Source organism: Symphalangus syndactylus, chromosome 11, assembly GCF_028878055.3.
Source record: "Symphalangus syndactylus isolate Jambi chromosome 11, NHGRI_mSymSyn1-v2.1_pri, whole genome shotgun sequence".
NCBI lineage: Eukaryota > Metazoa > Chordata > Mammalia > Primates > Hylobatidae > Symphalangus > Symphalangus syndactylus.
The window spans coordinates 12988619-13009881 of record NC_072433.2 but is presented as its reverse complement, the minus strand read 5'-3'; the positions used below and the strand labels follow the sequence as shown (position 1 = coordinate 13009881).

The 21263-nt window shown below is 36.9% G+C and overlaps 1 protein-coding gene across 16 annotated transcripts in view; it reads right to left on the bottom strand.

Moving 5' to 3' along the window:
* Window positions 1-21263, bottom strand: part of NCOA2 (nuclear receptor coactivator 2) — a 298236-nt gene that overhangs the window by 210033 nt on the left and 66940 nt on the right. The window contains exon 1 of one of the 16 annotated variants that reach the window (XM_055232959.2): window positions 8988-9067. The exons of the other annotated variants lie outside the window; for them this stretch is intronic. The gene's annotated coding sequence lies outside the window, so the exon portion shown is untranslated. Of the gene's footprint in view, window positions 1-8987; window positions 9068-21263 lie in introns of those variants that run through there. 16 annotated transcript variants of the gene reach the window in all.

Genomic DNA, 21263 nt, shown 5'->3' with positions numbered 1-21263 from the left:
ATAGGAAAATACACTGAATCCAGTTTTAGCAGAAAATGGGTGTTTTGTCCACCCAGATAAGCTCTGGAGATATTCAGACCTAAATTTAGGTCCACAGTCTCTATACCATTGACCTCTGACAAAAGGCAATATGCCCTCAGCTCTTTCTTGAAAACAACTTCCATTTTTACCCAGTGCCTTTGAGAAGTAAACTTCCCACATTAACATTCACGCCTTTCGAAGTACAAATTTAGGGTTGCTTAGCTAACAACTGACTAGAGCAATGAAATGGGAAAGACGGATTTCTGAAACAGGGAGAGAAACTACTGGGAAACTGGCATCTGTACATTTGTGTATGTCTATTATGCATGTTATGTACCTTGGATGATGTTTCTGAAATTTATAAAGAGCTCTATTTAGGCCAGGCATGGTGGCTAACACCTGTAATCCCAATGCTTTAGGAGGCTGAGGTGCGCAGGTCGCTTGAGCCCAGGGGTTCGCCACCAGCCTGAGCAACATGGTGAAACCCTGACTCTACAAAAAATACAAAAATTTGCAAGGCGTGGTGGTGCAGGACTATGGTCCCAGCTACTTGAGAGGCTGAGGTGGGAGGATCACCTGAGCCCAGGAGGTGGAGGTTACAGTGAGCCATGATGACACCACTGCACACTAGCATAGGCAACAGAGACCCTGTCTCAAAAATAAATAAATAAATAAATAAATAAATAAAAGCTCTGTTTAGCTGGCTTTTAAAAAGTGATGCTTAAATAAATATTCTCTCAGAAAACAGAAACTAATGTCTTTTACTTCAGGTGATCAGAGATAATCTTTGGTAAATAAAGCTAGTTTTAAAATTATTGTTAAAATAAAAACGTTTCCGGAATTGCTAGCATCAATTATAATGCAAGCATACTTTCTTTAAACCTAGTTTTACTAGTCAAACAGGCTTGTTATCTCCTAGATATTTAAGATCTTAAAACTATAAATCCAACCTTATTGCAGAATACACATGAAAATGAATTGCTTGATACATGTCAGACATGGAAGTAAAAGGGAGAAGGAAAAACCAAGTTTAAGTTTTTGGTTTCTTTGCTTCTGTGATATTTTTGATAACTGTCCGATTTGTCAAAAAATAAGATGATGGGTAGCCTTGTTTTCCATGAGCAATTCAAACATAACTATTAAGAATGAATAAATTAGGTGAATGTGAATAGGATAAATGTTTATAAATTCACTTTTCAAAATTTTAAAATTCCTTTGCAGTAACGTGAAATCTTAAATAGATATTCATGAAATGTCTGCCTCATTTCTATGTAAGTTAAAATGCTGAAACATTAATTGCTGAATACAAGTTTGAAGTATATGTATTTTGACATCTTGTTTTTATATGGAAGCTATATATCTGGGTCTGTTGAAAAAACATGAAAAAACTGCATTATGAGAAAAAGTGTTCTAAAAATTTTGAAACAGTGCTCATCTACAAAATGCTGATACAGAACAGCTCAAAATTGCTTATTACTTCCTCAGTTTTCTCTATAAATTAAAATCACTAAGTTAAAAACTCTACTATATGATAATTAAAACTAGAAATAAGAGAAAAAACTCTTTATGCAAGGAAAGGAAAGTGGTTTTTTGATAAGTCAGGCTTACATGAAAGATATGTTTTTATTAAGAGAAAAAGATAGTAATTTTTGTCCTAGAGTGACTGGTTGTTCCAATATGAGTAAAAAGCATAGGATATAAGAAGGGCTGTAGAAGGTTTGTGGAAAATGAAACTTGCAAAAGAAATTTTACATGTAATCAAACTGGCTAAAATTGGAAGGAAATTAAAAGTTTTTCTAAAAACTGAGCATTAATATCAAAATACACTAACACAAAACAGGTAATCTGATACTCTGTTAAAATGAGGTTTTCCTGGAGGCGTATTGATCTGCTTTTAATAAAAAATAATGAAAGGTTTTTATGTTTTAGGTAACTGGTCTCGAAAACAAGGATTCTGTGTTTTATCAGTATGATTCCCTGTGCTTCATATTGTCTTTATTTAAGTGTTGTGAGTTATCTCTATTAAAGAACTAAGGTTTTATCTACAAATATATAACTTTCTATATTTGCCTTTTGAAATCCTTTTATTATCACACTGATTAAATGAATGACTACTATTTCGCAGTGACCTGTGATCCTATTTTGATCAAGTGTTTTAAACCTTCGATAATTTTGACAAGCTTCCCCAAATCAAATTCTAAATTAACTTTCTGAGCTCCAAATTAACTTTGGGATTTTCTTCTAGGCCCCTGGAAAGCCTCAATGGGTTTTCTATTGTTTTGTATTTTGAGATCTATTGTACAGCATGGAAAGTATAGTTAACAATAGTGTATTATACACATCAAAATTCTTAAATTTCAAATGTTCTCACCACAAAAACAAAGTTTTCAAAACGAGGGATATGTTAATTAGCTTGATTTAATTATTCCACATTATATTTATAAAATATAACATCACTTTGTTTTTTGTTTTTCTTTTTCTTTTTTTTTTTTTTTGTAGAGATAGGGTTTCACCATGTTGCCCAGGCTCATCTTGAACCCCTGAGCTCCAGCACTCCACCCGCCTCAGCCTCCCAAAGTGCTGGGATTACAAGCATGAGCCACCATGCCTAGCCAATATTCACAAAATATAACATCACTTTGTACCCTATAAGTATATAATTACAAATTGCCAATTTACAAAATTAAAATTTTTGAAAAAGAAATTATTTATCCAAAGGAGATTTCAGTAAGTACCAGGCAGGCTGTGCACATTCATTTTCTTCCTCACAGAGGAAGCAGACTTACTAAGACACCCTTCGCCAAACAAGAAGCAAAACAGCATTCTTTCCTATGAGGTTTGAAATTTCTATTATATCAGAAATGCTTTGCTTTTTTTCTTCATCAAGAATATATTTATAAACTTGATTCTTAGGTAATGCTTTCCTAAGTTTCAGAATATACCTTTTTTTTTTTTTTTTTTTTTTTTTTTTTTTTTTTTGGTAAAACAGCCAAGTGAATAAAACTATCTAGGCTGGGTGAGGTGGCCTGTAATCCCAGCACTTTGGGAAGCCAAGGCGGGGGGATCGATCACCTGAGGTCAGGAGTTCGAGACCAGCCAGGCAAACATGGTGAAACCTCATCTCTACTAAAAATACAAAAATTAGCCAGGCATGGTAATCCCAGGTACTTGGGAGGCTGAGGCAGGAGAATTGCTTGAACCTGGGAGGCAGAGGTTGCAGTGAGCCAAAATTATGCCACTGCACTCCAGCCTGGGCAACAAAGCAAGACTCTGTCTCCAGAGGGGGGGATAAAAAAAACCTGTCTACAAACTTCTAGTAAGTTATTTATTTCATCATATGGCACTAAGAAAATCATCATGTTTGCCATTAAAACTAGGTACACTAATAACTTATAGCTCAATATTTTTGGCATGGTTCTTACTGAAATCTGCTACTTTCAACCGAGTCATTATGCCTCGAGAGCTCTGTCAAGACTTAATATATGTTCATTCCTATGATAAATATTTACTGATATTTAAGATAAATAGTTGTGATTGCTGTAACACATATATTCACTACAGAAAACTGTAGATTTCTATATAAGCAAGAACCAATTATTGTACGAGTATAAGCAATACCATAAGGGCAATATGAATATTTACTAGTATTATACAAAACAGCTAGTGCCAAATATTTGGATTTCATACAGTTCTTCCTCCAGTACCCGCATCCTTGAGACGTATTAGGAGGTAAAATTCACCTAAGTTTTAGAACTCAACAAACTATATCTCAAGTATTTACTTCTGCCTTTACTGTATGTGTGCTCCTGGGCAAGTTAGTTAACCTCCCTCGGCCTTAGTTTCTTCGTTTGTAAAATAATAATACAAACCTTGTTAAGTTTTTAACAGAACAATACATTGTATGTAAAGTACCTAGGAAAGGGTCTGGCCCATAGTAAACGCTTGATAATGACAGTGATTACTGTAATCATTGTTTTAGTTGCAGAGATCAACCAATTCCTAATAATATAGCCAAAAAAGTGAAATGCTCAGGACCTTCAAAAATATTTCAAAGAATTTGTTATCAAGATATTTTTAGACTTGTATTTCTGGGTTCTACAAAGTCCAGATGGTATCTTCTGTCCTACACAAGTTAGGCTGTGTCGTAAGACTCTTCTACCAGGTACTTTCTTGACATCTGTGAGAGGCAAGCAGGTGTTTTCCCAGTACTTGAAACACTAGGTCTGCCAATTACTGAGTCAGATTTAACGAATACATAAACTACTCTGGCTATGCTAAACATAGGGAGGCTGCATCAGATTTTTCAACAACTGGTCAGTATGTACTGAGTCCACTGAGTACGCAGCTATGTACTAAAAAGTTGCATTCACATCAATAATCAAACATAATCCCTGCCTGAATACAGTTTACCATCTAGAGGAAACAAACTAAAAGAAATTTAAAAGAAAATGTAGTACATTTTAGTATAATGGCTAGCTAAACTTGATTTTGCTGTGTTTTAAAAATGAGAAAGAATATAATTAGATGAGAGGCAGTTATAAATATAAATTACAATTTGGATGTTGAATGTAGCAACAGCAAGAACGCACACGAACACAGGATGAAATATAAGTAATGCTGACAGTGAAAAGCAAATTTATCTGAGGTAGGAAAAAAAATTAGCAAACTTCAAAAAGGTCATTGATATTAAGGGTGCTAACAGCCTAATCTGGAAATTTAACAAAATTTTTTTTAAAAATAATTATTGGATACATTAAGTCCTCTGCTAATTATTGAAGGGGGGGAGATTATTGCCTGGGGATACTTATTACCATAAACGATGTGTAAATCAGACTACTGATTATATGATTATAATACTGTCTCACTCAAATATCTACCAAACTATCTCTAATAACCTTTCTGACACCTGGTATGAGCCTATGTGCTAATTTTCTGGTTTTCTAGGAAAAAAAATACAGTTTTAAAAATGAACCCCCAAAAAGATCCAAAATTTAAAGAATAATATGTATACACAAACACAACTATCCAATACCATATGGTAGGTTAACATGGTATTTCCAGGACAATCCTGATCTTCAGTGGGGATGCATGCTTCCCTGAACAGTCTGGGGTCCCACTTCCCAGGCCCAGCCCTTCCCCTACCCATTACTGGTCCCACATACCACCTTAACTGGTTCTGCTATTAGTTTTTCTTTCTCTCTGAAAATCCATCTTAATAAAGGACTTCATTTTTCAAGACTGACATGTATATGCCTAGGATACACGTTAGGATAAAATATGCTAAGTAAGCTGGTGATTATTCTACTCCAAATATCTCTATTTTCTCCATCTTATCAATATATGCTATCTAATCCCTAAAGTATATGGAGACATCTTGTCAATTTGTGACCAAAATGCAGTGCAAATTTCATTCATTCATTCTCTAGTTCCTCATGAACTCATCAAGTACCAGGTGCCAGAGGATATAAAAAAGTTGTATTAATATCTTTGTTTTTTTTAGGTTAATTTTTGAGACAAGGTCTCGCTCTGTCACTCAGGCTGGAGTGCAGTGATGTGACCAAAGCTTGCTGCAATCTCAAACTTATTGGGCTCAAGCGATCCTCCTGCCTCAGCCTCCCAGGTTGCTGGGACTGTAGGCACGTGCCACTGCACCCAGCTAATTTTTAATTCTTTTTCTGTAAAGACAGGGTTCTCGCTATGTTGTCAAGGCTGGTCTCAAACTCCTGCCTCAAGCAATCCTCCCGCCTTGGCCTCCCAAAAGCCCACGAGCCATGGTGTCCAACCCCCCAAAAAAACAAAAAAGGTACTCATATAGGATAAACTCTATAGATCAACAACCTTTCAAAGAAAATTAATAACCCTTTCTTACTCATTCCAAGATGATTTTACTATCCTTGGAACTTGTTCCAAGAGACAAGATATTAGGTATTGTTTCCAAACGTGGCCTCATATCTGAACGAACTATTTCAAATGCAGTCAGTTCTACCTTTCTCCCTTTAATGAAGTTATCATTCACTCTGATCTTTTTAAATTTTCAAGATTTTAAAATGTTTACTTTGGAAATTTTGAAAAATAGAAAAAAAGTATAAAAGAGAGGAAGAAATATTCACCACTATCTCTACCCCCCCATGAAGTAACTTTTCTTGGTATTTTAGCTAATATTTTTTAGTTTATTTCTTTCAGATGTTTTTACTATCCATATCTTTAAACATAATAATTTACTACTTAGCTATTTGCCCTTACCATTACTGTTATTGCTATCTTAAGAATATGGCATCATGTACCTAACCATTTCTTTCCTGTTAAACAGTGCTGTTTCCATTGTTTCACTGTTTACAGAAACTGTATGACAGAAATCTTTGAACACAAATCTTCGTCTGGTTATATAATTATTTCCTAGGCATTCCTTGGTCAAAAGATATGCTCAACTGGTAAGGCTTCTGCTATACAAAGCCAAAGTGATTTTTCAGAAAAGTAGTAACAATTTATACCAAAGACTAGTTCCTGAAAATGCTCTTTCAATCACAGTCTAATTAACAAAGGGCAGTCTCTCACTCACTCACTCTACTAATTTAATAAATAGAAAGTAGAAAATAACTTTTTTTTTTTTAAACACTCTGTCGCCCAGGCTGGAGTACAGTGGCGTAATCTCGGCACACTGCAGCCTCAACCTCCTCTGGCTCAGGTGATTCTCCTAAGTAGCTGGGACTACAGGTGCACATCACCACACTCGGCTAATTTTTGTAAAGATGGGATTTTGCCATGTCACCCAGGCTGGTCTTGAACTCCTGGACTCAAGTAATCTGCCCACTTTGGCCTCCTAAACTGCTGGGATTACAGGCGTGAGCTACCATGCCTGACTGAAAATAACATCTTAACTGCAGGTTTTCACTTATACTTTTCATTTAAGAATCTTGTCTGTTCTTTACAGAGGCTAAAATGGGATCTAACTTTCCCCCAGAATCTTTCACATGGGTGGCCCATTTACTTGGTCTGTCATTCTGATCTTTCTGGCCAAAGCTTCATCATCTCTAACCTCATCTCACAAATGAAGGCCATTACCAACCAACATTCTAAGTAGCTGACTGCTCTCCCTGGGACACACCTACCATTCTAATAGCAGAGGCAGCTCAAATGAGGCCACTAGGAAACTAGCCTGCACTACTCCTCACCTCTTCACAACTGGCAAGACAAGCCAAAAACACTGAGTTACAGTTTAATAGGCTTCCACCAAAACTCCTACAGTTTTTAATCATATAAACACTTTTGTCAATTCTTCCTAGTAGCCATGATATGGTTCAATTAATACTATTTTCAAAGTAGTCTACTACATGTAATATAAACCGTTAAGTCTGTGTACATCTATGTATGAAGTATACATCCTCTTACCCTTAATAATTAAGTCGCTATCACATACATAAGTCCATGTATATAAAGTACATATGCTCTTACCTTTATTAAGTTCTCCCATATACATGTGAAAGGATACAGGCATTTCACTGTTAGTTCAAAATAGTGACAGCAATAAAATTAATACAACTAAAACTACAGAAAACTAACCTTTCTGCATTTCTCTCTCTCACACTCACACACGCACGCACACACAGCTGTGATTCCTAAAATTATACAGAAAACAAAGTAATTTGGAGGACATGTCTTTCATAAAATATAAAACAAGGGGGGTTCACATGAGGAAAACTGATAGCAAATTTTTAATTTCTTACATGATATATAGATAACAAATCATGGAGATCATTGGTCACTGCCTCCAGTGATCCAGTGTTGAAGATTTCAAGCTCAAAAGCTAGCAAAGTGTACTTGACCATTATATAGATTCACTCCTAGACATACTGGTAACTCAATATTCATCCAGATGCATAAAGAAGAAAAGAAAATGTCATGAGATATATTCAGCTTTCACTAGTTTTAGCCTTTGAAGTATTGGAAATAGTCTCTAAATTCAACACTAACTTTACAAAATGCAGAAACAGTCTTTAAAAAAATTAAAGGCCTCAGCTACCTTACTGTGGTTCTAATACATAACTTATCTCCTAGCTTCTCTAGAGATCACACGAAGGACAATCCTAACTTCACTCATTCCTGTCCCAGTAGTCCTTTACCAGCCACTAACCCACTTCACTGCCTTTGCTTAAGCTTTCCTTGCCTAACTTCAAAGTTTTCCATTCATATTCAAGATTAAGTATATTCTTGAAGTTTGCTCAAGGAGATTAATACATTCGGCTTCTGTCATCACTTTCCTTACACTACAGACATACATGAAAAGTCTTGAAATGAACAAATCTTCAAATGAGCAACAATCTTGCCTTATATTCATTTGCATTTTGAATAATGTCATTAAGGAATATATCTGAAACAAATTAAGTAAAGTGTGCCTGGTAACAACATACTCAACAGAAAGCAAGAATGCAGTATGTATTCTCTCCACATAAATGCATGCCTACATTTATACATTTGTGAGAAGCCCTGAAATTTTTGCAAAATTCATAATATAATCCATTCAAATATTGTCCAAAGGATACCTCAAAGTTAAGTGAGTACCAAAACTGCTTTAATTGCTTTAACTGATTCTATTTCAAAGACATTTATTTTAAGCAACTCTTCAATCCACCCTCTAAAAGTAAAAAGCGGTGGCATAAATCAGAATACTGACAGACAAAATTAATGTAGTTAAAAGTCAACCAGTTAAAGTACCAGTACAATCTCACTATATGACCATCATCACTACTAACCAAAACACTCCAACTAAAACAAAACCAGGAAAAAAACCGACCTGGATTTCCAAAGTGGTTTTTAATGTTACTAGAGAAAGCAATCACACAGTAGATACTATGATTAAACACTGATGTATTAAGAGAGTTAAAAAAAAAACTGAATGTAGATAGATGGAGAGACAGACAGACAGACAGACAGACAGACAGATGGGTTTTTAAAGCTACATTACCTACCAAGAGCTTCCAACAATCTCCACTCCTTTGGGAAGCAGCATTTTAATGAACGAGCTACATGCATCCCAGAGGCTCAACCCACATTTCCTGATTTCTATGACAAAGATTGTCATTAACCTTACCAAGATCACCAGGAATGCGGTACCAGTGTGGCCACACTTAAATAAACCTTTCATCTACTTTGAGCAAAACAAAAACACTGTAAAACTGGTATGGCAAGTTACACAACTTAGCACTATTATACATTAGTTTCAGATGAGACCGTCTGACTAATCAGTGTACCTGAGACACATACAGAAAAGTTGAAGACCTGTAAATGGCACTGAATTTGGAAAACCAAGAACTAATCAATTCAATAACTTTTCAGCATAACTATGAGATTATGTAAACCATCGAATGAATACAATTCTAAGTCTATAGATTATATGTACCTGCTATATTTCAATGAAAGAAACCGATTATTTTTCAGCTGTAAAGGTCTTTCCTCAGTTCTTCTACAAGACAATTTGTATGTTTCTACACAGTAAGTTTGTGACATTCTTGGGTACAATTTTTCTTGTCCTCTCTAGGTCTCCTAGATATCATTCATAAACTGGATTCTTTGAATAGACATTTACCATCTTAAATTCCTTGAATAAATTTCCTTAAATAAAATTCTAAACTAAACAAGTGGTTTCTGGAATACTGAACTTGTCCTTATTATAGAAGAACTCTATTAATATCAGTGATTAAGCAAGCAATCAAGGCTCACTTATAAAAACTGAGGTTAAGAGGAAAAAAACTCAGCAAGGTTCAAGACCATGTACACACCTATTTATCTCTACACACAGAATGTATTTTTGACATTAAATTTTTTTTCATGTTAAAAAATAACTTTTCATTTGCATTTCCCTGGTGTTATACTAGATACCTTACCAGAATAAGTAAAATTAAAAACAAAGAAAAAAAAAATAGGACAATATCAACAAGTAATGAGGATGCAGAGCAACTAGAACTTTACAACATTGCTGATGAGAATATAAACTGATACAACCACTTGAAAAACTGTTTGGTAGTACCTAGTACCTACTAAGGCTCAATATACATTATTCTCAGCAATAATGTATAAGACCCAGCAATTTTTTTTTTTTCCTCCTTAGAGAGGATCTCACACTCTGTCACCCAAGCTGGAGTGCAGTGGCATGATCATAACTCACTACAGCCTGAACTCCTGGGCTCAAATAATCCTCCTGCCTCAGCCATCTAAGGAGCTAGGACCATAGATGCACACCACCATGCCTGGCTACTGTTTTTGGTTTCTTTTTTTGAGACAGCGTCTCACTCTGTTGCCCAGGAGTGCAGTGGTGCTATCACAGTTCACCGTAGCCCCCAATGGGTTCAAGCAATCCTCCCACCTCAGCCTCCTGAGTAGCTGGGACTACAGGCGTGAGCCACCACGCCTGGCTTATTTTTTGTCCTTTTGTAGAGATGGGGGTTCGCCATGTTGATGGTCTCAAACTCCTGGGCTCAAGCAATCCACCCACCTCAGCCTCCCCAAGTGCTGGAATTACAGGTATGAGCCACTGCGTCTGACCTTTTTTATTTTTTAATTTTTTGTAGAGATGGAGTCTCCCAGGCTGGTCTTGAACTCCAGGCCTCAAGTCATCCTCCCAACTGGACCTCCCAAAATGCTAGCATTACAGGTGTGAGTCCACATGCCTCAGCCAAGACTCAGCAATTTCGATCTTGGATATACCCAAGAGATGTGAGGGCTCATGTCCACAAAAAGCACAAATAGGAATGTTCACAGCAGCTTTATTCATAACACCAAAATAGAAAGTGACCCAAATATTGATGTATTCATCAACAGGATAAATAAATTTTAACATACGCATATAATGGAATACTACAAAGCAATGTAAACAAAAGCGCTAACGCTATATACTACAACATTCAGAAATCTCATGGATGCAATGCACAGCAAAGAAGCCTGACACAAAAAAGTATATCTTATATGATTAACTTTTATAAAGTTCAAGAACAGGTGAAACTAATTACGAAGAACAGAGATCTATCTTATAGGGACCAAGGTCACCACAGCGGTTATCTCTGGGGAAATACTAATGGAAAAGAGCACAGGAGAGGGAACCTTCTGGAGTGATATAAATATCCTGTTTTCATCTGGGTAGTATTTACAAAGGCACATACATATTTATACATATAGAAAAACTCGTCTGAGTCATATTCCATCTTACCACTTCCAACTGCCTCACCTCCATTAAGTTATTTAACCTATCTAAACCTATTTTTTTTTCCAGTACAAGATGGGAATAATGCCTTTGACACAGGATATGAAGATTATAAAACACTCAATAAATGATAACGATGATGATGATCTGGTTTCTTATTTGCTTCAAATAAGGAACACAGTGGAAAAATGTATGAGCTCGGTACCGTGGCTCATGCCTGTAATCCCAACACTTTGGAAGGCCAACGCAGACGGATCGCTTGAGGCCAGGAATTCAAGACCAGCACAGGCAACATAGAGAGGCCCCTGTCTCTACAAAAAATAAAAAGATTAGCCGGGCATGGTGGCACACACCTGCAGTCCCAGCTACTCAGGAGGCTGAGACGGGAAGATTGTTGGAGCCCAGGAGGTCAAGGCTACAGTAGGCTCCAATCGTGCCACTGCACTCCGGCCTGAGTGACACAGACACCCTGTCTCAAAAAAAAAACAAACCAAAAAACAAAAAAAAGATGAATGTCAATAGTAAAAACAATAGCTGGCAGTCATAGAAAAAAATCAGATACCAGAAATTAAAATTTGGAAAAGTCTTACGTCATAGTACAAAAGCAAAATGCTGAACACAAGTTAACAAAAATTAACATGCACAGTATTTACTGAGTCACGAGAAAAAGACAGGTTATGCTTACGCAATCTTAAAAGGTATGGCTGTGTGCAATACACTTAGAAAAAATTTCTGGTTGAAGTGGTTAAATAAAATAAAAGCAATTCTAACACCTACGAGCTGGTTATCTTCAGTTATCTGGAAATGGCAGCTATGCAAAGCAAATAGACAAGGAATTAATATATAATATTTCTCTCCTAAATAAGAACTTTCAATTAGCTAATTCATTTTAAAGCCTCCTGTACTCCCATTTACTAAAGAACAATCAGTAAAGAAAACAGTTCTAACATGGAGGAGAAATTTATTTACATTCTGAAATGCTCATATGGTACAGCTTTTAATAATAAAAAGCAAATTCTACATTTACATATATAGCAAGTGTATGATATTTTTAAGATATTCTTTACTGGGCTTTCTCTTACAATAATGGTCGGGAGTAAAACTGTCATCTGCTAATCATTTCGGGCACATAGAAACAACAGCATAAAGCTTTCTTACTGAAACAAAACAAAAAATAGAATCTAACTTTTACAGACGAATGTAATGCCAGAATATTAAAGTAAAAAGTTTAAAACAACACAATAGAGTACAGCACATAATCAGAAAAGTAATCATTTTAGTCTTTAAATTTTTAATACAGCTTTTACATGTCCTTGAATTTACTCTAATTCAAAATTTTAGCTTGCTGAAATATAAAATGGTACTACAAATTTTAAGCTAATTTTTAAATTGCTAAAACTGTATTAAATTAGATTTTTCCTTTTTACAGATCTCTTCAGTTGCCTAAGAATTCATAGCTACAAGTAACAGATATTCCTTATGTTAAAATGTCTAAAATTAATGCTATGTATTAATTTATGTGAAACTTCTAAAAAGTCTAACATTTTGATGTTATTTTAGAGCTACATTTTTTTTTCCGGCATTAAACTGCATACCACCAGAGAAATCAAAGTAAAAGTCAGACTTTAGCCAACTTCATTTTAAGCTAAGCTTTAATTTTCATTTAAGCTCTATCTTTAAATGCTTACATTTAAATTTTCTAAAGCAAAAATCTCATGTTCAGTGAAGGAGCAATCAAACATATTGTGAACAAAATAAAATCATTAAGATGTTACAGTCCCGGCAAAGGCAGTGTGAATAAATGCAGTTTTCCACATACACAGACAAACTACACTTTTAAACAATAAAACATGACTTACATCATGACATGAATAGAGATGCTGAAAATGTTAGAATGCAAAGTACCCTCGAGGTCAACAGGATTTTCTTTTATATTCATGTTACATGCGCTGCTTTATTAAGGTTTCAAAAACAATACTCATGAAAAGCAGTCACTATGCAATGAGAGAAGCCATTTTAAGACTTGTAAATCAACTATTTTACTAAAAACAAAAGTATATAGTAAACAGTAACTTGAATTAGAAGTGGTTGGGGAAGAAGCCAACACCATTGCTTGTAGCTAAAACTGGACAAAGTAAATACATTTTTTTAAATCTCTAGGAATTTTGAAAAAGCAGCAAGTCAACTTTTTCAGTTAAAAAGCAACTACATTTGTGTTTGAGCAGAGAATATCTGTGCCAAGTTTAGCCCACTGTGAATTAAAATGGCTACATTTGTAAGCAGGTTTAAAACTATGCTTAATAATTAAAAGAAAACTACCTACACTTGAATATGTTCCAAATACTACAATATATTATAATATGATATTTCTGACTCTACGCTGCTCTAAAACATTTTCCCAACTTCTTCTTCCTAATTCTAAATAGGAAAATGGGTCTTTTTCTGTGGAAGTTGATAGAAAAGTCTGCCAAAATCCCCTTTGACTATTTTAGTCATAAATTTTGCTGTTGCTGTTTTTAGGTGGGGGTGGGAAGTGGCGCCTTTTTTAAAGGTGCTTCATAATGTGTATGAATGTGTATTCAGATGTATTACAATTTAAATAGATTTTTAACAGCAAATTTTGATGCTCATATCTAATTATTTTTTTCCATTTTAAATAATTCACAAGCGACCAACACTTGCTTTCTTGGCCTGACTACTCTAAGCCTATTTAATCTTTAAAGATCAAACTCCAGGAGTCCATAGTTCAGAGAAACACATGCTTTACGAAAGCTGGGATGTGGTTGCTTAATACAGAGAAGAATAAAGCACTGAAGTCATCCCACAGTGGAGACGGGAAATAAATTATTTTTATTCATGGAGTACAATGCCTAGAACTTTATAGTCCTTAACTACAGTCACCAGATCAGGACTGAAAGGTAAATATGATTACTTTCATTTTACAAAGAAACTGTGAAAACTGCGATTTCTCAGTTTCTGAGATAACTTGCCTGGGGTCTCAATGATAGTGGCAAAGCAAGGATTCAAACTTATGATTTCATTTTCCAAATTCCATTCTCTTTTCACCCTACCTTCATCCACCCCATTATGTAGTTGCAGCATTTATCAAAGAGCTGGCTGGACCAGTCTTTTCCAACTGCTTGCAGGGCATGTTCAAAGACTGTACTTTTTGGGGCACACCTGAATGAATTTAAAAACCCACATCTAAACTGAACCATGTCCAGAGTACTCCAAAGCATTCACTATTACACCGATGGGTACCTTGGGGTGCCAGTGCTGTCCCATCACCCTGAAGCTGCATCAGTCCCAGACTCCCAATAGCAGCCACTGCTATTGAAGTAGGTTTCCCGAACTCTGCCAGCAATGGGCAGTTCTGGGCACTGGCCTAGAGATTAAGCCTCTTGCTTCTTAAGAGCAATCATTGCTTTGCTCCAACACTGCCATGAATAACCTGCTGGGTTAGATTCTCTTTCACACTCTGTTGGACGACACGAATACACATCAACAGCAAAAAATTTACACAAACTTTCAAAATTTAACAGAATTTGCCATTTATCAAGGCATGGAAGGGTGAGAACCACTGGCCTAGGCACACCAGTGGACACAGCCAACAAATTCAGTACACGTTAATGGTGACCACTACCTGCACTTGTCAATTCACCAGTCCTAAAAGCCATCCAAGACCCTCCATCAGCTTGCTCTAACAAAGATTCTTCACCCAGACTGTTACATGACAATGCCCCTTGCCTGAGCAATATGCATACCTATTCTCTAAGAGTGGGTAACACTGGCCAGTTATATTGTCAAGCAATAAATGCTTTGCAAATAAAATATGCATCTTAGTTGTTAATTTCCCTCCTTCCTTCCTTCCACTATTTCTTCTACTTCAGGTTAACCCTCTCCTCTTTTGGTGTCTGTTGCTACTACTACCCTAGTCCAGGTCTTCATGCTTTTCACTCTTCAATAGCCTTTGAACTACCCAGTCTTTCTCATCTATACAATTTACTCTACCTACTGCTACCTACCTGATAAAACTTTGCTCAGAACTCTTCCAATAGCTCTATATAGTGAATTCAATCAAATTTTAACCCCTATGCCTAACTTTTAAGGCCAAATTTATATCCTCCTTATTTATTTATCCAAGCTAATTTCCTACTTCAGATGGACACCAAAGAATCAAGTCATATCATTAAACAATCACAAAATGGCCCATATATCAACCCGCATGCTTCCTAACATGGCATCTATTGGCTTGACCTTCTGATGGTGTCAATGCACTGTCTTCCCACACTTCAAAACTTTCAACAGTTCTCCTACTGCTTGCATAATTAAGTTCCAACTCTTTAACATGACTTCCAAACTTCTCTATATAATCTGCCCCTAAACTACCTTTGCTACTTTATTCTTCCTGCAACCAACATGCATCCTATTCTCTGATGACACTGAGCTCTGTGCCCTTCCTAGCAGAGACCACCCTGGACTTCCCTGTATCTTTCTGTGTCATGTGCTCACCCTGGATCTGTATCTTTATTAGTTCTACCTACTAACATCCTTCCTGTCTTTCAAAGTTCTGCTCCTACTTCTTTAAGACCTTCCCTGGTCTTCCCTCTGAGAATTCCATCTCTCTAGTCTATGTACAACGTTCTTGATACTGCGTATCACTCGACTCTCTGTCTTGCATTTTAGTTATACTGGTCCACGTTTCTTATCTTGCCTATTAGAGCATGAAACTCTAAGGGAAGGGGGTTGTAGCCTTATCCTTACATCAATCCTAGTAACTCACAGCACAGAGCCTTCCCTGAAATGATCCTTGGCAAAAGGCGTCAAATACTCTACCTGATAGTTGTGGTGAGAAATGAAATATAAACAAAATGACCAAACTTCAATTATCAAAAAGTAGAGACTGAAAAAATGGAGACTGATAACAGCTCTTAGTAATATTCATTTTGCTCTGGTCAGATTCTCTCTCCCTGGCTGGGCGCAGTGGCTTGTGCCTGTGATCTCAGCACTTTGGGAGGCCGAGGTGGCGGATCATCTGAGGTCAGGAGTTTGAGACCAGCCTGACCAACACGGTGAAACCCTATCTCTACAAAAATACAAAAACCAGCCAGGTGCGGTGGTGCATGCCTGTAATCCCAGCTACTTGGGAAGCTGAGGCAGGAAAATCTCTTGAACCTGGGAGGTGGAGGTTGCAGTGTGCTGAGATTGTGCCACTGCACTCCAGCCTGGGCGACAGCATGAGATTCCGTCTCAAAAAAAAAAAAAAGAATCTCTCCCTATGACCATTTTCGCAGTCACTCTAGACATGTTCCATTCATTTCTGCTTCCATGATCTCTGCTCACACTGCCCCCCATACTGGCTTTTCCCTTTCTTCAACTTCCACAACACGCTTTTTCTGAATTGATATAAACACATTCACACAGGTACCACAATGTGTGTCATCTCAAAAGCAGAACTGAGCTGGTTTTTCTTTTTGTCTTTTTGTCTACTGAAGCAACACACTACAACAGCTAAACAGATTTTACACCAAATCTGAAGGGCCTTTTTTTTGTGTGTGACAAAACACACATAACAAAAATTTGCCGTGATTGTTTAAATGGACAGTTCAGTTACTGTTAAGCACATTCACACTGTTGTGCAACCAATCTCCAGGACTATTTTCACCTTGTAAAACCAAAATTCTATACGAATTAAACAACTCTCATTCCCCCCGCACCCCCTGGCTCCCTACTCCTGGCAATCACTCTTCTATATGATTTCTATGAATTTGACTACTCTAGGTACTTCGTAAGAGTAGAATCCTACACTACAGTCTGTGTCAATTAATGATGGGGATACCTTCCAAGAAATGCACCATTAGGTGATTTCATCATTTTGCAAACATTGTAGAGCATATTTACACAAACCTAGATGGTGGAGCCTGCTACACACCGAGGCTATAGGGTATAGCCTATTGCTTCCAGGCCACAAACCTGTACAGCATGCCATTGTACCGAATACTGTGGGCAACTGCAACACAGTGGCAAGTGTTTGTGTCTCTAAATATATATGAACAAAGAAAAGACACAGTAAAAATACTGTCTGAAACATCTTTTTAAAGGTATAGAAGATTTTTTAAAAATTACATACCTGCACAGGGCTCTTGCAATGAATGGAGCTTGCAGGACTGGGAGATGCTGGGTGAGTGAGTGGTGAGTGAACAGGGATACCTATGACATTACTGTGAACTTTTATGCAACTGGCAGCATGGTAGGTTTGTTTATACAGCATCATCACAAACATGTGAGTAATGCACTGGGCTAAGACATACTGATGGCTACGATGGCACTAGATGATAGGAATTTTAAGTACCTTTATAATCTTATGGGGCCACCGTCGTATATATGATCTATCACTGACTGAAACATCATTGTGTAACACATGGGTATATCTGTCCTTCTGTGACTGGCTTATTTCACTTAGCCAGTCCACCTATATTGTACCATGTATCAGAATTTCCTTCTTTTTTAAAGGTAATTAATGTTTAATTATATGTATGTATTAGTCCATTTTCACTCTACTATAAAGAAGTATCTTAATTTATAAAGAAGAGAGGTTTAATTGAATCACAGTTCCTCATGGGGAGGCCTCAGGGAACTTACAATCATGGTGGAAGGTGAAGGTGAAGGGGAAGCAAGGCACATCTTACATGGTGGCAGGAGAGAGAGACAGAGACAGAGACAGAGAGAGAGGGAGAGAGAAAGAGGGAGAGAAAAAACGGAGGAAATGCCACAAAATCACCAGATCTCTTAAGAACTCACTCACTATGACAAGAACTACAAGGCAGAAATCCAACCCCATGATCCAATCACCTCCCACCAGGCCCCTCCTTCGACATGTGGGGATTACAATTTGAGATGAGATTTGGGTGGGACACAGTTCAAAACCAAATCAATGTATATACCACATTCTGCTTATCCATTCAATCACTGATGGACACCTGGGTTGCTTCTACCTTTGGACTATTGTAAATAATGGTGCTATGAACACAGGTGTCCACTCTGGAGGGGCCATGTGAAGAGGGGAGAGGACTAGGGCATCACAATGGAAAAGAAAGTCATCTTCCAAAATAGCCAAAAATAAGAGACAATAGGTGTCCCACAAATATATATACTGATGGAGACTAGTTTATATTTATAAAGATGCCATGGAGCAGGAGAGCTCACAAAACAAATTGAGTGCTAAAATAAACTCATTAATGTTTTTGAATACCTGGTATGGACTGATTATTGACAACTCTAAGTGTCTGTACACACAATTTAGCCTACCCAGCACTGCTGAGGAGTGTGTGTGTGTGTGTGTGTGTGTGTGTGTGTGTGTGTGGTGTGCCACGTCTCTCCCAAGGTCCCTTGTCTGGTCAGAGAAAGTTTGAGAGGAAAGAGTCTCACAAAGGAAAGAATTTGGACTCAACTTTCCAAGAGAGACCTTTCTGAATAGGCAACAGAGGACAGTGGTTAAGGTCAAAAATTCAGGAGGCAAACTGCTGAGACTCGAATAGTAATTCTATACATAATAGCTGTGGGACTTTAGGCAAGTTACCCAGCCTCTGTGTAACTTGTGTAACTCTACCATCTATAACACTGAAAACAGTCAAAACCCCTTCACAGTGTTGCTCTCAGGTTGCTCTCAAGTAAGTCAATATTAACAAAAGTATTTAGAACAATGCCTAGCCCATGGTAAACACTATACAAGTTTTTGTAAAAGAAATGAGGCAGGGGAGGGGGAAGGGACAGCATTAGGAGATGTACCTAATGCTAAATGACGAGTTAATGGGTGCAGCAAAACAACATGGCACATGGATACATATGTAACAAACCTGCACATTGTGCACATGTACCCTAAAACCTAAAGTATAATAATAAAAAAAAAAAGAAATGAGGCTAAAGCTGATCACATAATTGGAATAAAACACTCCTCACCAAATGCAAAAGAACTGAAGTCATAACAGTCTCTCAGACAACAGCACAATCAAATTAGAACTCAAGATTAAGAAATTCACTCAAAAACCACAAAACTACATGGAAATTCAACAACCTGCTTCTGAATGACTCTTGGTAAATAATGAAATTAAGGCAGAAATCAAGTTCTTGAAACTAATGAGAACAAAGAGACAACATACCAGAATCTCTGGGATGCAGCTACAGCAGTGTTGAGGGAAATTCATAGCACTAAATGCCCACATCAAAAAACTAGAAAGATCTCAAATTAATAACCTACCATCACAACTAAAAGAACTAGAGAACCACGAGCAAAAATATCCGAAAGCTAGCAGAAGACAAGAAATAACCAAGATCAGAGCTGAATTGAAGGAGATAGAGACATAAAAAAACCCTTCAAAAAAAAAATCAACCAATCCAGGAGCTGGTTTGTTGAAAAAGTTAATAAAATGGATAGACTGCAAGCTAGACTAATAAAGAAGAAAATCTAGAGAAGAATCAAATAAGCACCATCAGAAATAAGGGGATTATCACAACAGACCCCACAAAATACAAACAACCATTAGAGAATACTATAAACACTTCTATGCACATGAACTAGAAAAATCTAGAAAAAATGGATAAATTCCTGGACACATACACCCTCCCAAGACTGAACCAGAGAGAAACTGAATCCCTGAACAGACCAATAATGAATTCTGAAGTTGAGGCAGTAATAAATAGCCTACCAACCAAAAAAGGCTCAGGACCAGAGAGATTCACAGCTGAATTCTATCAGAGGTACAAAGAAGAGCTGGTACCATTTCTACTGAAACTATTCCAAAAAATTGAAAAGGAGGGACTCCTCCCTAACTCATTCTACAAGGCCAGCATCATCCTGATACCAAAACTTGGCAGAAATACAAAAAAAGAGAAAACTTCAGGCCAGTATCCTTGATGAATAGTGATGCAAAAACCCTCAATAAAATACTGGAAAACTGAATCCAGAAGCACATCAAAAAGCTTATCCAGTCTCAAAATAAAAAATAATAAAAAAAAATAAAAAATAAAAAAAAGCTTATCCACCAGGATCAAGGTGGCTTCAAGGTATGCTTCATCCCCAGGGTGCAAGGTTGGTTCAATATACACAAATCAGTAAATGTGCTTCACTACATAACTGCACTAAAGACAAAAACCACATGATTATCTCAATACACGCAGAAAAGGCCTTCAATAAAATTCAACATCCCTTCATGTTAAAAAATCTCAATAAACTAGGTATTGAAGGAACTACCTCAAAATAATAAGAGCCATATATGACAAACTCACAGCCAGTATCATACTGGGAGCATTTCCCTTGAAAACTGGCATAAGATAAGGATGCCCTCTCTCAACACTTTTATTATGCATAATACTGGAAGTTCTGGCCAGGGCAATCAGGCAAGAGAAAGAAATAAACGGTATTCAAATAGGAAGAGAGGAAGTCAAATTGTCTTTGTTTGAAGATGGCATGATCCAGCATCTAGAAAACCCTATCGTCTCAGCCCAAAAGCTTCTTAAGCTGATAAGCAACCTCAGCAAAGTCTCAGGATACAAAATCAATGTGCAAAAATCACTAGCATTCCTATACACCAAAGACAGGCAAGCAGAAAGCCAAATCATGAATGAACTCCCATTCACAATTGCTACAAAGAGAATAAAATACCTAGGAATACAGCTAACAAGGGAAGTGAAAGACCCCTTCAAGAAGAACTACAAACCACTGCTCAACGAAATCACAGAGGACACAAACAAATGGAAAAACATCCCATGCTCATGGATAGGAAAATTCAGTATTGTGAAAATGGCCATACTGCCCAAAGTAATTTATAGATTCAATGCTATTCCCATTAAACTACCATTGGCATTCTTCACAGAATTAGAAAAAAAAAACTGTTTTAAAATTCATATGGAACCAAAAAAGAGCCCAAATAGCTAAGACAATCCTAAGCAAAAAGAACAAAGCTGGAGGCATCACACTACCTGACTTCAAACTATACTACAAGGCTACAGTAACCAAAACAGCATGGTACCGGTATAAAAACAGACACAT